At 33.7% G+C, this 14,846-nt stretch overlaps 1 long non-coding RNA gene across 1 annotated transcript in view; it reads right to left on the minus strand.

The window, feature by feature from the left end:
- LOC109341227 overlaps window positions 1-13,483 on the minus strand; it is an 18,987-nt gene extending 5,504 nt beyond the window's left edge. Inside the window, exons 1-2 of the long non-coding RNA XR_002106916.1 lie at window positions 13,022-13,483; window positions 12,285-12,673 (exon numbers count right to left, since the gene is read on the minus strand). This is a non-coding gene — a long non-coding RNA (uncharacterized LOC109341227). The remainder of the gene's footprint in view (window positions 1-12,284; window positions 12,674-13,021) is intronic.
- Between the last annotated feature and the right edge of the window lie 1,363 nt (window positions 13,484-14,846).

Genomic DNA, 14,846 nt, shown 5'->3' on the forward strand with positions numbered 1-14,846 from the left:
GAACTACTTAGACAAGTTCTTATGTTTTACTTTGATTAACTCCAAACACCAAGTTCTAAAATCCTCCTTTTAGTGTATGTCCTAAAATGGTAGAATGATAATCACTTATATTTATTACTAAACAATATTACGTCCATAAAGAGACTAGGTCATCACACCCTAGTCATTGGAGACTCTAATATTGAAGTCGTAATGAATATAAGATCTTAAGAAAAGTATGCTTAACTTGGCAAATAAACTTAGTACAACTACTTCTTAGTTTATTTGTTACGTGTTTGAGACAAGTAATTTTATTGACTTGAAATCATTTTTTAGGTGATCAATCTAAAAAGAGCATTAAGCACTTCTCAAACAAATAATATTAACCAAAGCACCAACTAGAATGATTAAAATCCAAACTTTTGTAAATTAAGAAGAAGTAGAAAATACATAACCTTGTTCAAAAGAAAATGTTTAGGATGAGCCATCCATCCAAGGATTGGATGCTTTTGAGTTCCAAATGAGAGTACAAAATTGATTTTTGCATCTCATTTGCCTTCTCCTTTTCTCCTCTTTAATTCTAAACTAAAACTACAAAACTTACTTGAAATTAAAGCTCTAAACTAAGAAATGAAGAGAGAACTTCAGAGAAAGGTTTCTAGTGAGAGATTTCTTTGTTTCAAGTGTTTGATATATTTTGCTCGAATGAAATGGTCTCTTATTTATAGGCCTCTATGTTGGACCACTGAGTTGTTTGGCTGGATCGCTAAGCAGCTGACCAAACCCTTCAGCATGGGTTTGATCCCTTGACCAAGTAGCTTAGTCACCTCCTTGTGCTTGACTCATCAAAGCTAGTTGTGGGCTATGAAGCCAGCTATTGTGATCTACTTCTGAAAAGCCTATGGTGGACTACTTGAGGTGAGCTCATGGATGACTTCATGGTTTTCTTGATGGCTAAGTTAAGTCTGGTGCACACTGCTCAGCGCACCTGCTTCACCGCTAAGTTGCTTGTTCAGCAGCTTCTGACCGTGCTGACTGGGACGTGGCCTGGTGCTTGCTGATGTGGTCAGGAGTCTGGTTCTCCGCTGTGCTGCTTGTTCAGCAGCTTGGACTTGTGCCAAGCTCGTGTCTGACCGTGTCAAGCTGAATTTCTGACCGTGTTAGGTCTAGTCTGGTGCTAGGCTGAGCGGCTAAGCAGGTTCGCTCAGTTGCCTGGTTGAGCAGTTTGGTCCAGGTCAGGCTGGTGGCTAGGTCAAGCTGGTGTCCAGGTCAGCTCAGCGGGGCTTGGTCCATGCTTAGCTGCCTGGTTGAACACCTTGGTTTTTGACTTCTTTGTCTTTTTTACCATGAGTCTCTTTTCTCTTCTTTTCTTCATTCTAAATCCTACAAAATACATAAAAAATAAATACACATACAAATATTGTTTTAAGTTGGTTTTTATCCAATTATGCTTAAGATAAGTGCCAGAAAAGTGTATGAAATTTAGGTATGTTTGGCACTTATCAATCATATCTAAGTTAGAATGATTAAGGGTTTATATATGACTTTTTCATGCTTGTAATGTATGCTTATATGTCATTTGAGTTAAATGTTTGATTCTTGTGTATAATTGAATTCATGATTGTTTTGCATGTTTAGTAATGTATTTTAGTATCTTAGGATATATCTTATTCTATCATTCACCTAGAACCTCACGAAAATTACTTAAATCTGAGTTATTGTTGCAAGTAATCGATTATAACATGGTATAATCGATTACCAGAGAAAAAAAGTATTTCAAATAATCGATTATGGGTATCTGTTAATCGATTACCTGGGGAAATTTTCAAAATTTCTAAATAATCCCTCCTCAATAATCGATTACCATCTGTAGATAATTGATTATCGGCACTAGTGATTCAGGTTGAAGTATGCATTCCATGATTCATTCGCATAAACTCTAATTCCTCAATCTGTGACCCACGCTTCTAAAATTTCTACAAAATAGTTGTCTTAAGTCAAAATTAGTGAAATCCTTCTCTCCAATACATAATCCCTTCATTCAATCTTCTCCAATTTCACCAAAATAATTTTTTCCCTCAGTTCCCAATTAAGAAACCCTAAACTGAATTTGAAGAATTGATTAGGGTAATCAATTACACTATCCCTTTCTACAAAAATGAGTGATATGCGACCTCACTGTGAGAAGAATTCGGCAAAATGCACCAGAACATCATAAACTGATGGTCCTTCACTTGATAGAATAGGCAAAGCATCTGCAAGGAGTAATCTTATTATGCTCCAAATCTTTAGGCTAAAAGATTGGCCAAGTTCTTGGACAGGAAAAAAACATACATCAAATATGTTGACCTCACTTGGATGGTACAGGAAAGGTTTGAATTTCCACACTATCTGGAGGCATAAGGAGTGTCTAACTTTACTGAGTTGAACGGTGATATCTCTCATTCCTTAGTTAGGAAATTCTATACAAATTTTCAGTACAAGGATGATTTTTACATGTCATTAGTTAAGGGGAAACTTTTTTAATTTGGATGCGGAGCTATTTTTTATTGTCAGGGGACTGACTAGTGATGGGGCTCCTCTGGGAGATTTCCAAGACGAGTCCTACGAATCATTTGACTGGGAAGAAAGGTATAAGTCATGTCTCAAATGAACTCATATCTATGTTCAGGGAGAGGCGACAAAGGTTAGAGTGTTTTCAGTTGAGAACATGTTACTACATTACATTATTGCATACATTTTAGTTCAGTGAAATACAAATCATGCTCAACCAACAATCAACGACTTTAAGTTTAAGTTTTCCATTAAGGAAGGAATAATGGTAAATTGGCCTGCTGAGATCCTGATGATTATGTTTGGGATAACGTCTTCTTCCTCAAGACAACTGATATATGGAATTTTCATTTCCATAATCATTGATTATTTGGGTATTGATGCTTCAAATGAGGAGATTATGAATGTGAATTCCTGAAAGAACTTGGTAAGGGACAATCTGATACATAAGATGAGAATTTACAAATATGGTGGATATTGGAAGTATCAAGAAGATCACACCACTGTGAATCTCTAGATGACGAATGAAGAAGATGTTGGTATTCTAAATGAGCAGAACCCGAAACAACATGTCGCAGCTTCAAATAAGCCTCGTGAACCACTGTTTCGGTTAGCTCATCTTAATGCCTTGGAGCAACATCTTAATGCTCGTATTACACTTGCTTTCAATCAATAACGGATAATATGAGGACGGAGTTCCAACAACAAGAGGAAAGGATGATTTAGGAGATAGAGTGCATTGACTTCATTAGCAGAACTGTTGAGGATTTACCACCATCACCTCTACCTAACAACTAGTCTAGCTTAGGATTACATAGTGTGTCCTAGTTAGGTGTTAGTTTGTGTGTGTGTTTTGAGTTGTTATATTCTGAACTATTTGGATATCTTTATAATAGAATATAAGTTATGTTTCATGTGTCTTAATAGGTGTTAGTCTGTTGCGCGACCTCTTGGAGTCGCCACAACATTTTTCAATCAAAAATGTATAAAAATGTTTTGTACCAATAACATTGGGCATTAGACTTTGATATCCAGGTTCAATAGTCGGTTACAAATCAGGGAAGCTATTAGCATCTCGTCTGTCCATCATTAAATGGTACCCTAACTAATTGCATGAATTAAATACCCTTAATTTATAAAAACTAAATTACTTAAAACAAAATATTTATTTTTTATTTTTGTGTCTGACAGGAGTTCATCTTGCTCCTACGTATCCCTAGGTGCAATAGGGAAATCGAGACTGCATACTTCTAGTTGTGAAAATGTTTGCATTTATTCGTTTGATTTGATTAAAATTTTATAAATTATTTAAATTGATCGAAGGGGATTAATAGAAAAAGAGTCGACATAGGTCACTTACCCTCTTTCCGTTTCGATAAATAACAGAGGCAACTATTGATCACAATCGCTTCTCAGCTCGAAGGGAAAGAAAGATGTGACACGAGTCATAACCTCGTTATTGAATCCTCTTTAAAACATGTTTATTTTTTATAACGGATAATATGAGGACGGAGTTCCAACAACAAGAGGAAAGGATGATTTAGGAGATAGAGTGCATTGACTTCATTAGCAGAACTGTTGAGGATTTACCACCATCACCTCTACCTAACAACTAGTCTAGCTTAGGATTACATAGTGTATCCTAGTTAGGTGTTAGTTTGTGTGTGTGTGTGTTTTGAGTTATTATATTCTGAACTATTTGGATATCTTTATAATAGAATATAAGTTATGTTTCATGTGTCTTAATAGGTGTTAGTCTGTTGCGCGACCTCTTGGAGTCGCCACAACATTTTTCAATCAAAAATGTATAAAAATGTTTTGTACCAATAACATTGGGCATTAGACTTTGATATCCAGGTTCAATAGTCGGTTACAAATCAGGGAAGCTATTAGCATCTCGTTCGTCCGTCATTAAATGGTACTCTAACTAATTGCATGAATTAAATACCCTTAATTTATAAAAACTAAATTACTTAAAACAAAATATTTATTTTTTATTTTTGTGTCTGACAGGAGTTCATCTTGCTCCTACGTATCCCTAGGTGCAATAGGGAAATCGAGACTGCATACTTCTAGTTGTGAAAATGTTTGCATTTATTCGTTTGATTTGATTAAAATTTTATAAATTATTTAAATTGATCGAAGGGGATTAATAGAAAAAGAGTCGACATAGGTCACTTACCCTCTTTCTGTTTCGATAAATAACAGAGGCAATACTAATGATCACAATCGCTTCTCAGCTCGAAGGGAAAGAAAGATGTGACACGAGTCATAACCTCGTTATTGAATCCTCTTTAAAACATGTTTATTTTTTTTAACAAAATTATTTTTATATGTTTGATAGATGAAGTGTTTATTGTAAAAATATTTATTATATGGTATAAAAAATTACATAGTTGTAATTCAAATTCAAAACTTGATTTTTTTCTTTAAAGTATTTTAAGATTGAAATTCGAATTTAATGAAAATCATAAATTGAAAAATTCGAATTTGAATAATTTTTATTTTGGGTCACCAAAATATACCATTTTTAGATAGAAAATACCCATAAACACTTATTTTCTTTTTATTTGTCATTTTCTTTAAAAGTATTTTGGACTGGAAAAAATTTGGTGTTCACAGCCACCCTTCTTTACTTGTTGCTTATTGGACGGGACACAAAGTGAGGTTCAAGTGATGTCATGATAAGTAACTAGTAAAGAAATGAACGCTAATTTTGTCGAGGTACAAAAGATTTTCTATCGGGGGATAGGGAGTTAGAATTAACCAAGAATGCAAGTTGGTACTGCTGAATATTGGAAAATAGTTTTACATCAGGCATGCGTCTAGAATGATTGACTTTGAGGTCGTCAAACACAAGGTCCTCGAATGTACAATTTGAGGTCAATAAGCGTGGGGTCCTCAAATTTAAAAAGTCAGGCACAGAGCCTTGACTGCTTGACTTCGAGGTTATCAAGCACGAGGTCCTCGAAAGTACAATCTAAGGTCGTCAAGCATATGCCCCTCAAATTTACAAAGTCAGGCACGGATCCTAGAAAGATTGACTCTAAGATCGTCAAGCATGGGCCCTCAAATTTAAAAAGTCAGGCACGGAGCCTTGAAAGATTGAATTTGAGGTCGTCAAGCATGGGGTCCTCGAAAGTAAAATTTGAGGTCGTCAAGCACAATCCCTCAAATTTAAAAAGTTAGGCACGGAGTCTAGAAAGATTGGCTTCGAGATCATCAAGCACGAGGTCCTCAAAAGTACAATTTGAGGTCATTAAGCACGGGCCCTCATATTTAAAAAGTCAGGCACAAAGCCTAGAAAGGTTGACTTCGAGATCGTCAAGCATGTGGTCCTCGGATGAATAGTATAATGGTATGATTGTTTGGAATATGTGGTGCATGAAGTTCAATGTTGATGTTTGTACTTAGGGATTATTGTACGAGTTTGACTATGCATTTGACTGACATGGGTATTCGTAATAATGCTTATGATGCATGAGATTAAGGGTTTGCTTGTGTATTCATGCTATGTATGCTTGTGCATGAGACAATGTTTTTGATTGAAAGTAATTTGATTGGATAAAAAAGTATTGGCTGTGAAATTGTGATTAGGGAATATGTGTGTATAATGTTTTTAGAGTATGTTATATATGCATGAACCTCATATTGATGCTATTATGACTAACGTTAATATGCATTGATTTAAATATTGATATGCTTCAATGTATGTATGTCTTGTATATGTATTGTTTGAATGTAATGGAATAAGGATATAGACACAAGCATGAATGTCCTAATGTATTACTCATGGTTTATATTTTATATTTTTGTGGATGAAATTCATCAACTTTTATAGACTCGACTGAAGCGATCCTTGATGCGTGTTGTTGATTGGTGCCATAACTTTCCATCAAACTTGCCCCAGTATGATCTGAAGATGTCTTACCGTGATCCATAAATTTTCTGCAGTATAATCTTGAGGACAATGACTAAACCCAGTCATAGTGTCCTAGTGTGCCTATTGTGAACTCTTGTCTCCAGCCTCGATTCTCCAAAAAACAGCCCTAGTTTAGGTAACTGGAGGATGAGTAGTAGTAAGTCTCCACTTTGAGGGTGTTCATTTCATTTTTCCTAATTTTTGCCCATAATACTTTATATAGATATTTGTGAGGAATTCTATCTCTCTCTCTATAAGGATGCTAAGTCGTCCTTTTGGGTTTTTCGACTAAGCATTGCTCTCCTTTTCTTAGATTGCCCATGTGGGTTTTCAACCTAACACTTGTTTTGTTTTTTTTAAACACCCTTAAGTAAAATTGTCTCAAATTTAAGCTTCATGAAATTCTTCGATTCAAGAAAAATGGGACTTACCCAAAAATTTCTCTAGTGTGAGGTACACTGAGAGTTATCCTTCTACTCATGTTGTCCTTTCGGAGTTTAATTTGAGAGGCCTTCCACGAGAATTATGCCAAAAAACTGCCCTAGTTTGAGTGACTATTCTTCCTTTGATTTAGTGCTCTTTATTTCACGCACAACTCTTTAAGAAGAAATACTAAAAACAATGATCATGCAAACTTGGTAAGTATTTGAGCTATAAGTGATGATAGGAGAATTGAATATGAAATTGAAGTTGTATTTGGGGTTTGAGTATTGATGTGGTGATTATGATGGTGATCTTTAGGAGATAATGTATTTCATACAATAAATATGAGACATTTTCTCAAAAAATTAGTTTAGTGGAGTCAGCGTTTTCTTGCTATGGTGTGAATCTTAGGCAAATCAATTCTCAACAAGGTCTTTTTAAGCTTGTATCGTGGTATGGCTACGGACTTCCAAGAAAATGATATAAGGCTCAAATATGTGTTTCTCATACCCATTTTTCCTTTATGCTATCTCATTTGTCCTACTTTTCAGTGGTTTTCTAACATGACATTCAATTACTAGGATTTTATTGAATTTTTGTAATATAATAGGCTAATGTTGTAACCTTCCCCGACATGATGAGAATGTTTCTTTTGACACTATTTCATAGTGCAATTTTTTCCCCTAACTTTTGCTTGAGACATTGAGGATTCTCATCGAGCTTTTACTTTTTTTTAATTTATTTTGCACTTTGACCAACAAACAATTTTGTTTGGCTTGACTTTTACTTTTTTATCCTACGGGTCATAAGATTTTATTAATTTCCTAATAATTGAATATCAATGAAAACTTATGAAAAACTACCCTCCCCACGATATTGATGTTTTATAGGTCAATCACAAGAGATCTCATTTCATAATGTCTATGGCCCAAACGGGGTGACTAATGATATCTTCTTAGTGTTTGGGAATTACCATAGAAGCTTTGTGTCATCAGAAAAATTTGTCTAAAGATCCACACCACCTTGGTCTTACATTTGCATCATCTTTTATATGACTTTTTTATCTTGTATCTCACGTTAGTACAAGAATTTTTTTGTTTGAGTTTATTATATTATGTGTTTTTCGGAATAAACATAGTTAGTAGGATTAACATCGTTGGTAGGATGAGGTACGAGATGATAAAATTTGTATGATCAATGCATTAGTATATACTTGTTAAAAAGATATGTAACAGGAAAAAAAAATCTTCATTTATAAAAGGAAGTATGAGTGAATGGAGGAGTAATTGGGATTGAGTTGGATAATTGAAGTCTTCAAAATGATGAGAAGCTTTTTGAACCAGTTCTTGAGGTGTATCAATATGGGCAACTTGTTTATTTCATTTTTTTTCAGTCGGGTCCAACAATACCATTTTTTTTTAAAATCGATTTTCAACTCATGAACGCCCTTTGACAATGGACCATGAAATGTATGAGGTGTATGAATAAATGAATGCATCTGATGTTGCATAAATGAATTCTTTCGAATAATGTGTGGTGTATGCAATTCATGGTGTATGATAAATATATGAATGTATGAATTGGTAAGTGAATGATATATTTTTAGGTTTTTTATATGAATGTATGAATTGGTAAGTGAATGATATATTTTTTGGTTTTTTATATGAATGTCTGGATGAATATTTGAATGATTAATTAATTTTTTACAATGAATGCATGTATGTATGAGTGCATGAACATAAAGTATAATGATGTTAGTGCATTTTTTGGCCCCTTGGGTGTGGTAGTGTGTATTTCAGGGTAATGTAGCCCTTATTACAATATAATAAAATGTCATGGTACATTTGACATCTATAATATTGTTAAGGCTAACTCAGAGTTAAACGATTAAACTTCAAGCTTATTAAGGTGATAGAAAAATCATGTTTAGGGCGTTGAGTCCATCGAATGCAATGTAAATTATCCCTAGGATGTCGAGCCCGTCAAGGGGAATGTTATGGAAATTAGCCACCCTTGTGGCACAAGGACATTGAAGTGCAATGACATCCTTATAATTCTCAGGCATGAACACACTTATTAGGAAAAAAAGTCCCAATTTATAATAGAATATAAGTTATGTTTCCTTGGTCTTAATATGGTACACTTACAAGGTTATGGATAGCATATAGGTCATAACCTTAAGGCGAGGTAATAGGTCTTGATTAAAGTGGACTCGATAATGTTCTAGACTTCTAAAGGTTACCAGATTACATCCAATCATAAAAGAAAGGAAACCAAATATCATGGGTTAGTTATGAGAAGAGACTAGCTCCCCAAGCGGCTAACTCACAATACTTAGGAACAATTTGGGTGGTCCATCACGCCAATACTAGATGTGACGCAAGGTCACTTACCGGCAAAACAGATGTCCCTCCTATATCAGACTTACTCTCTAATACCCGGGTTTAGGGTATATGTGTGTGTCAACTCAGGTGTATGTGTAAGTGTGTGAAGAGACATACCAAATTTTAATAGATTACACATCCAAAAGCTACATAAAAGATAGTTAAATATGTAAGAATTATTCACTGAATTTTTGAAAAAAAGATGAATGCATGTATTATTTATTTTATTTTTTGTAAAGAAATAAAAAATAAGGGTATTAGGATCCATGCAAAAAGTTGAATTGGGCCTGACACTCTTAAAAAAAATCCTCAACAGAGTCGCCATTTGTTGCGTCCCAATTTTCGGTCGCACGACCTCTTAGAGTCGCCACTACATTTATTTAGTCAAAAATATAGAAAAATCTTTTGACTCAATAACATTGGGCCTGAGACTTTGATATTCAGGTTCGGGAGTCGGTTATGGATCAAGGAAGATATTAGCACTTTGTCTGTCTGTCATTAAATCGTACCCTAACTAATTTCATGAATTAAATACCCTTAAATTATAAAAACTAAATTACTTAAAACAAAATATTTATTATTTATTTTTGTGTCTGACAAGAGTTCATCTTGCTCCTAAGTATCCCTAAATGCAATAGGAAAATCAATACTACGTAGTTCTAGTTTTGAAAATGTTTGCATTGATTCGTTTGATTTGATTAAAACTTTATAAATTACTTAAATTGATCGAAGGGGGATTAATAGACGAAGAGTTGACATAGGTCACTTACCCTCTCTCCGCTTCGATATATAACAGAGACAATACTGATGACTACAACCGCTTCTCGGCTCGAAGGGAAAGAAAGATGTGACACGAGTCATAAACTCGTTATTGAATCTTCTTTAAAATATGTTTATTTTTTTAACGAAATTATTTTTATACGATTGATATATGAAATGTTTATTATATGATATAAAAATTACATAGTTGTAAGGTACTAATCAATCATGACTACTCTTATGCATACAGTGTAACTCCTACTGTAAAAGTTAATAAGTTAATATCCAATTGTAGAAGCAATTGGTTTATTTTTATTGATCAATGAGTTTTTAAAAAACTTGTATTTTATATTAATCTATTAAGATTGCTTTAACAATTAGGATTATTACATAATAAAATGCATTGAGCAGGTATTAGGAATGTACCTGATCCATTTGAAAAAAGAATACATTAAAGAATATTAGTTTTTTATTTTAAAAATAGAGTTATATTATGTATGCTAATTATATTTTACTAATTATATCTTATATACCACTAAAAAAGAACAATTTATAGCGACATTACTATTTAATTAATATTCATTACTACTATACTATTAAATATTATTAACAATTAAGAAATGAACAAAAGAAAAGAAAAAGTTACCTATGTGAGAATTTATAAATAAATAAAAAAGGACATTACATTTCTTCTAAATCCCGTGGCACTTGAATTTGGGAGGCAAATTAGAAATCATAAACATGAGGTTGGAAAATAACGTACCCTTCCTTGGATTTTTCTGGATTGTTTTTAATACTTCTTGCTGCTGTTTTGTGTATGGATGATTTTGGGTATATTGTGTTAACAATGTACTATTTTTCTTAACACTTTTTCACTCAAATGTGTAACTCTTGCTGGATTTTCTGAATGCATTTTTACTCACTATGATATACATTTATCAATCTTTAGATGTCTTACTTTCATGGGTGTGAACACCCAAATTTGTCCGGCCTATATATAAAATTACAAAAAAAGTTGAGACAACAAAGATAAAAAAAGATGGCATTTTTTTAGGCGTTCTGGAACCAATTTTATCTTCAAAATCTAATTAACGGTTTATTAATTTCTGGCAGTTTGTTTGAATTTTTTAATTGTCAGTTTTATTTTCTAAAATCAGATCAACGGTTCCATTTTTCATACATAAAAAACCATTGTCGTTTATCTTTTATATTGAAAAGGAAAATAAATAAACGTTACAACAATAATGCATACTCCTACCCTTTCCGTATGATTGGTGTTTCTCATAAATAATTAGACTATAGCAATGTTACAAAACAATTTAATTGCCGAATAATATTATTTACGTTTCACTTTGCCAATTTATCAACTCATAATACTCACACTAAAACCTACAGAAAAGAAAAACAAAGAGTCACCTATTCATATTCAACAGGTTACTCGGTGCTCATGGGGGTTTCACTCCTGCACTTCAATTTATGTTGCTATTCAAATTCCAATTTCAGTTTCAATGAATAAGGAAATGGAGTGACAAAATGAGAAATAGAGAGAGAGAGAGAAAGTAACATCATAAGGAGCTATAAAAGTGGGAAGATTATTCCATGAAAAGGGAGGCAACCAACAGAGAGATATAGATATCATCACTCTAACAATTGAAAAGAGAGAATAAGTTTTTATCCATCTCTATAAGTCCTAGATGAAGATATTTTCTTCGTAAGTATATACTGCATATCTTATTTTGGCATTGCACACGTCTTATCCTCTTTTCCAATACTTTGTATATAGCATATATCTTTTACTTTGCTTATGCATTTTTGGTATGATGATTTTTATTGCAACAAATTCAGTGTTCATTTCATGAAGTTAACTCCCATACTTAAGGACACTGTCTAAAGCATTGAACACTTTCCTAACACCTACAACATCAATTCCTACAGCCCCAACAACACCTACAACATCAATTCCTACAAGCTCCAACAACACCTTCACTCTCATAGACCAGTTCTCGAAGACCCTCTGAATGTAGCAACTTCTTCCTTAGCTCGTTAGTCCAGAGTTCAGGCTGGATGAAAAGCTAGAAGGGTAAGTTGTTAATGAAAGAAAAGCAATGTAAAAAAATATATTGAAAAACCTATGCAGCAAACCCCTTTATGTTTTTGTTAAACCTACTATCAATCTATCTCGGTCATATGGTGTGGACATTTCATTTTTCTCTATCCCATAACATACCCATGCCTATAGCCACCATTTTTTTTTTATCTCCAACATGATTATGATACCCTTAAAGCCCCCTTTCTACCACTTCATCAACCTATACAAACAACACATACAACCCACTTAAACATCAAATCTATTCTAACAATTAAAAACTTCTATGTCACTCTAAGATCATTATTATCCCTTACTATATGTCTCTTTGTGAACCTTGATGCCCCTGTAACAAGTAAGAAAATGCTTGTTGTGATTGCTTGGGTGTTTGCTTGGTGGGTCACCATGGCAGTGCCACTTCCTGTGACATCTATGTGCCCCCTTTTTCTGTTCCCTCTCTTTGGTATAGCTATAGCTAATAGTATTGCTCGCTCTTATATGGATGATGTTATTATGCTTATTTTGGGAATTTTTATTCTGCCCTTGCTGCGGAACAAAACAACATACCTACACAACCGTAAGAAGAAAAAATCAGTAGGTAGAGATAACATAGAACCAAGAATAGAGAATGTATACACATATTGAGGCCAAACAGTTCAGGCACTGATCCAGAGCCTATATTCGCATATCACAAATCAGAGGATATCATACAAAAAAGCAATCGGGAACAAAAGGCCAACCCGCAAAGAGCAAAGACCAGAATCATATTCACAGGTAAGTTAATCATCACTTCGATTATGTAATTGCAAGCTAAAACATATTTGTTATCCAGCAGTATCACATACATAAAAAAAATAACACATATCCAATAAGCATGTTTATAAGCATTCTGTTAATTGATGAAGTAAATTTTACCTCATGTCGGCGTCATCTCCTGTGAAAACTCCCTACTCGGTTAGCCTTCACTGACCTTGCACTGGTCTGAAGGCGTAATTCGTGAGCCATTATCAATACCGGCATCACTCTTTTTTTTGCACCCTTCAAGAGCTTGAACCCATTCAGTCCACCATAGAGGAAGAGAAACCATCTCCAGTGACCCTATCCGGCCTTCGTGAAGGTCGTAGGGAGAGGGGATATAGTACTTTACATGTCCTCGGCGTCGCGGCGGTTCTGGTGATGAACCACCGAGGATGGCAAAAGAGGATGGCATTGAGACTCTGCCATCACCATATCTTCCCAACCTTCCCCGTCCCAATCGTTGATGCACCTCCTTCAAGTCAACGAAGCCGCTGAAGCGAAAAAATAGAAGAAGATTGAAGAAATAGGGGGCATTAGGGATTGGAATCCCTTTTGGGATTTTGGGGTTCTAAAAACCCATATTCCACGCCCCTGATTCTTTTGTTTTGTTTGGTTTTGTTTATTATACTAAATTATTGGAATAATCTTTTCTTATGCTTAAATCCATATATAATCAAACTCAAACAATCCATTTCAATGTATAATCAAATCCAAATAAATATTATCACTTTTATTCCCTATATGATTAATAAAGCTATTTTTATCACTCAATCCTATACTTAATATAATAATTTCAATCTTAATTTCATATATAAACCATCCCAAAACTATTTTTTATTACCTGATGTCAGGATTGTGAAACGTTGCAACACTATTAAACAATTACAAACTATTTTAGTGGAATTTTGATAGCAAGGTTATGGTTCGAGTTGTTTCTAACTTCCATGAAACTGGAAAGAAGGTCTATGACCAACACTATGTCTAAACTATTAATTCCATATATATATATATATATATAATCAATAAACTATTTTATGCTGAATTCTATATATATAAATAATTAGAACATTTTAATATGACAAAGAAAATTATTAAAAGAATCACTTAGAAATTTTTATAAATGTTTTTGATATAATTTTGGGAGTTAATCAAAGATGGAAAGAATGTCGCATCGGAAGCCTCTTTCTTCTCAAATCATCTTCGAAAGGTCGCGCTACGCCGCTTCTTTTCAATCGATTAAATCTCAAAATTGATTAAACTTTAATTTTTAAATTAAAATAACAAAAATTAACCAAACAAAAACTTTTTTTTCAATAATAAACAAAACTTGCAAAATGAATATTTTTTACTAAAAAACATATTCTCTTTAATTAAAATGTCCTCAACCAATAAACATTTTTCTACTTAAAGAACTACGTAAGCCTTGATTCCCTTAAAAGGGATACATAGGACCACGGTCAATCTTGTCAGGCATAATAATAAAAAACTATTTTTTCTTCTTAATAATTGATTAATTGATCATAAATTTTAATAATAATGATAATAATAATAAAGTCATATATTATAATGAAGGATACCGCTTAAGGCGGGCGGGTAGCGTGCTAATATCTTCCCTACCTTGTAACCGACTCCCGAACCTGGATATCAAAAATCCAAAAGCCCAAGGTAATTGGGCTTAAAAGATTTTTCTATATTTTTAACTACAAAATGTAGTGGCGACTCTAAACAAAGTCGTGCAGCCGAAAATCGGGGCGCGACAATGGATTTTCTAAATTGCCGTTTTTAGTGTTCCTTTGGTGTGTGAATGTGGTCTCAATTTATAGCAAAATAGATGGCACATGTACGTGCAAAATATAAGAGAATCCTCTCATTGAATCATTGGGAGAGTTAAGGGAAATTATTCCTCTCCACATAAATCAGATTTTTATTAGTTTTAATTCAA

This window comes from Lupinus angustifolius, unplaced genomic scaffold, assembly GCF_001865875.1.
Source record: "Lupinus angustifolius cultivar Tanjil unplaced genomic scaffold, LupAngTanjil_v1.0 Scaffold_414, whole genome shotgun sequence".
NCBI lineage: Eukaryota > Viridiplantae > Streptophyta > Magnoliopsida > Fabales > Fabaceae > Lupinus > Lupinus angustifolius.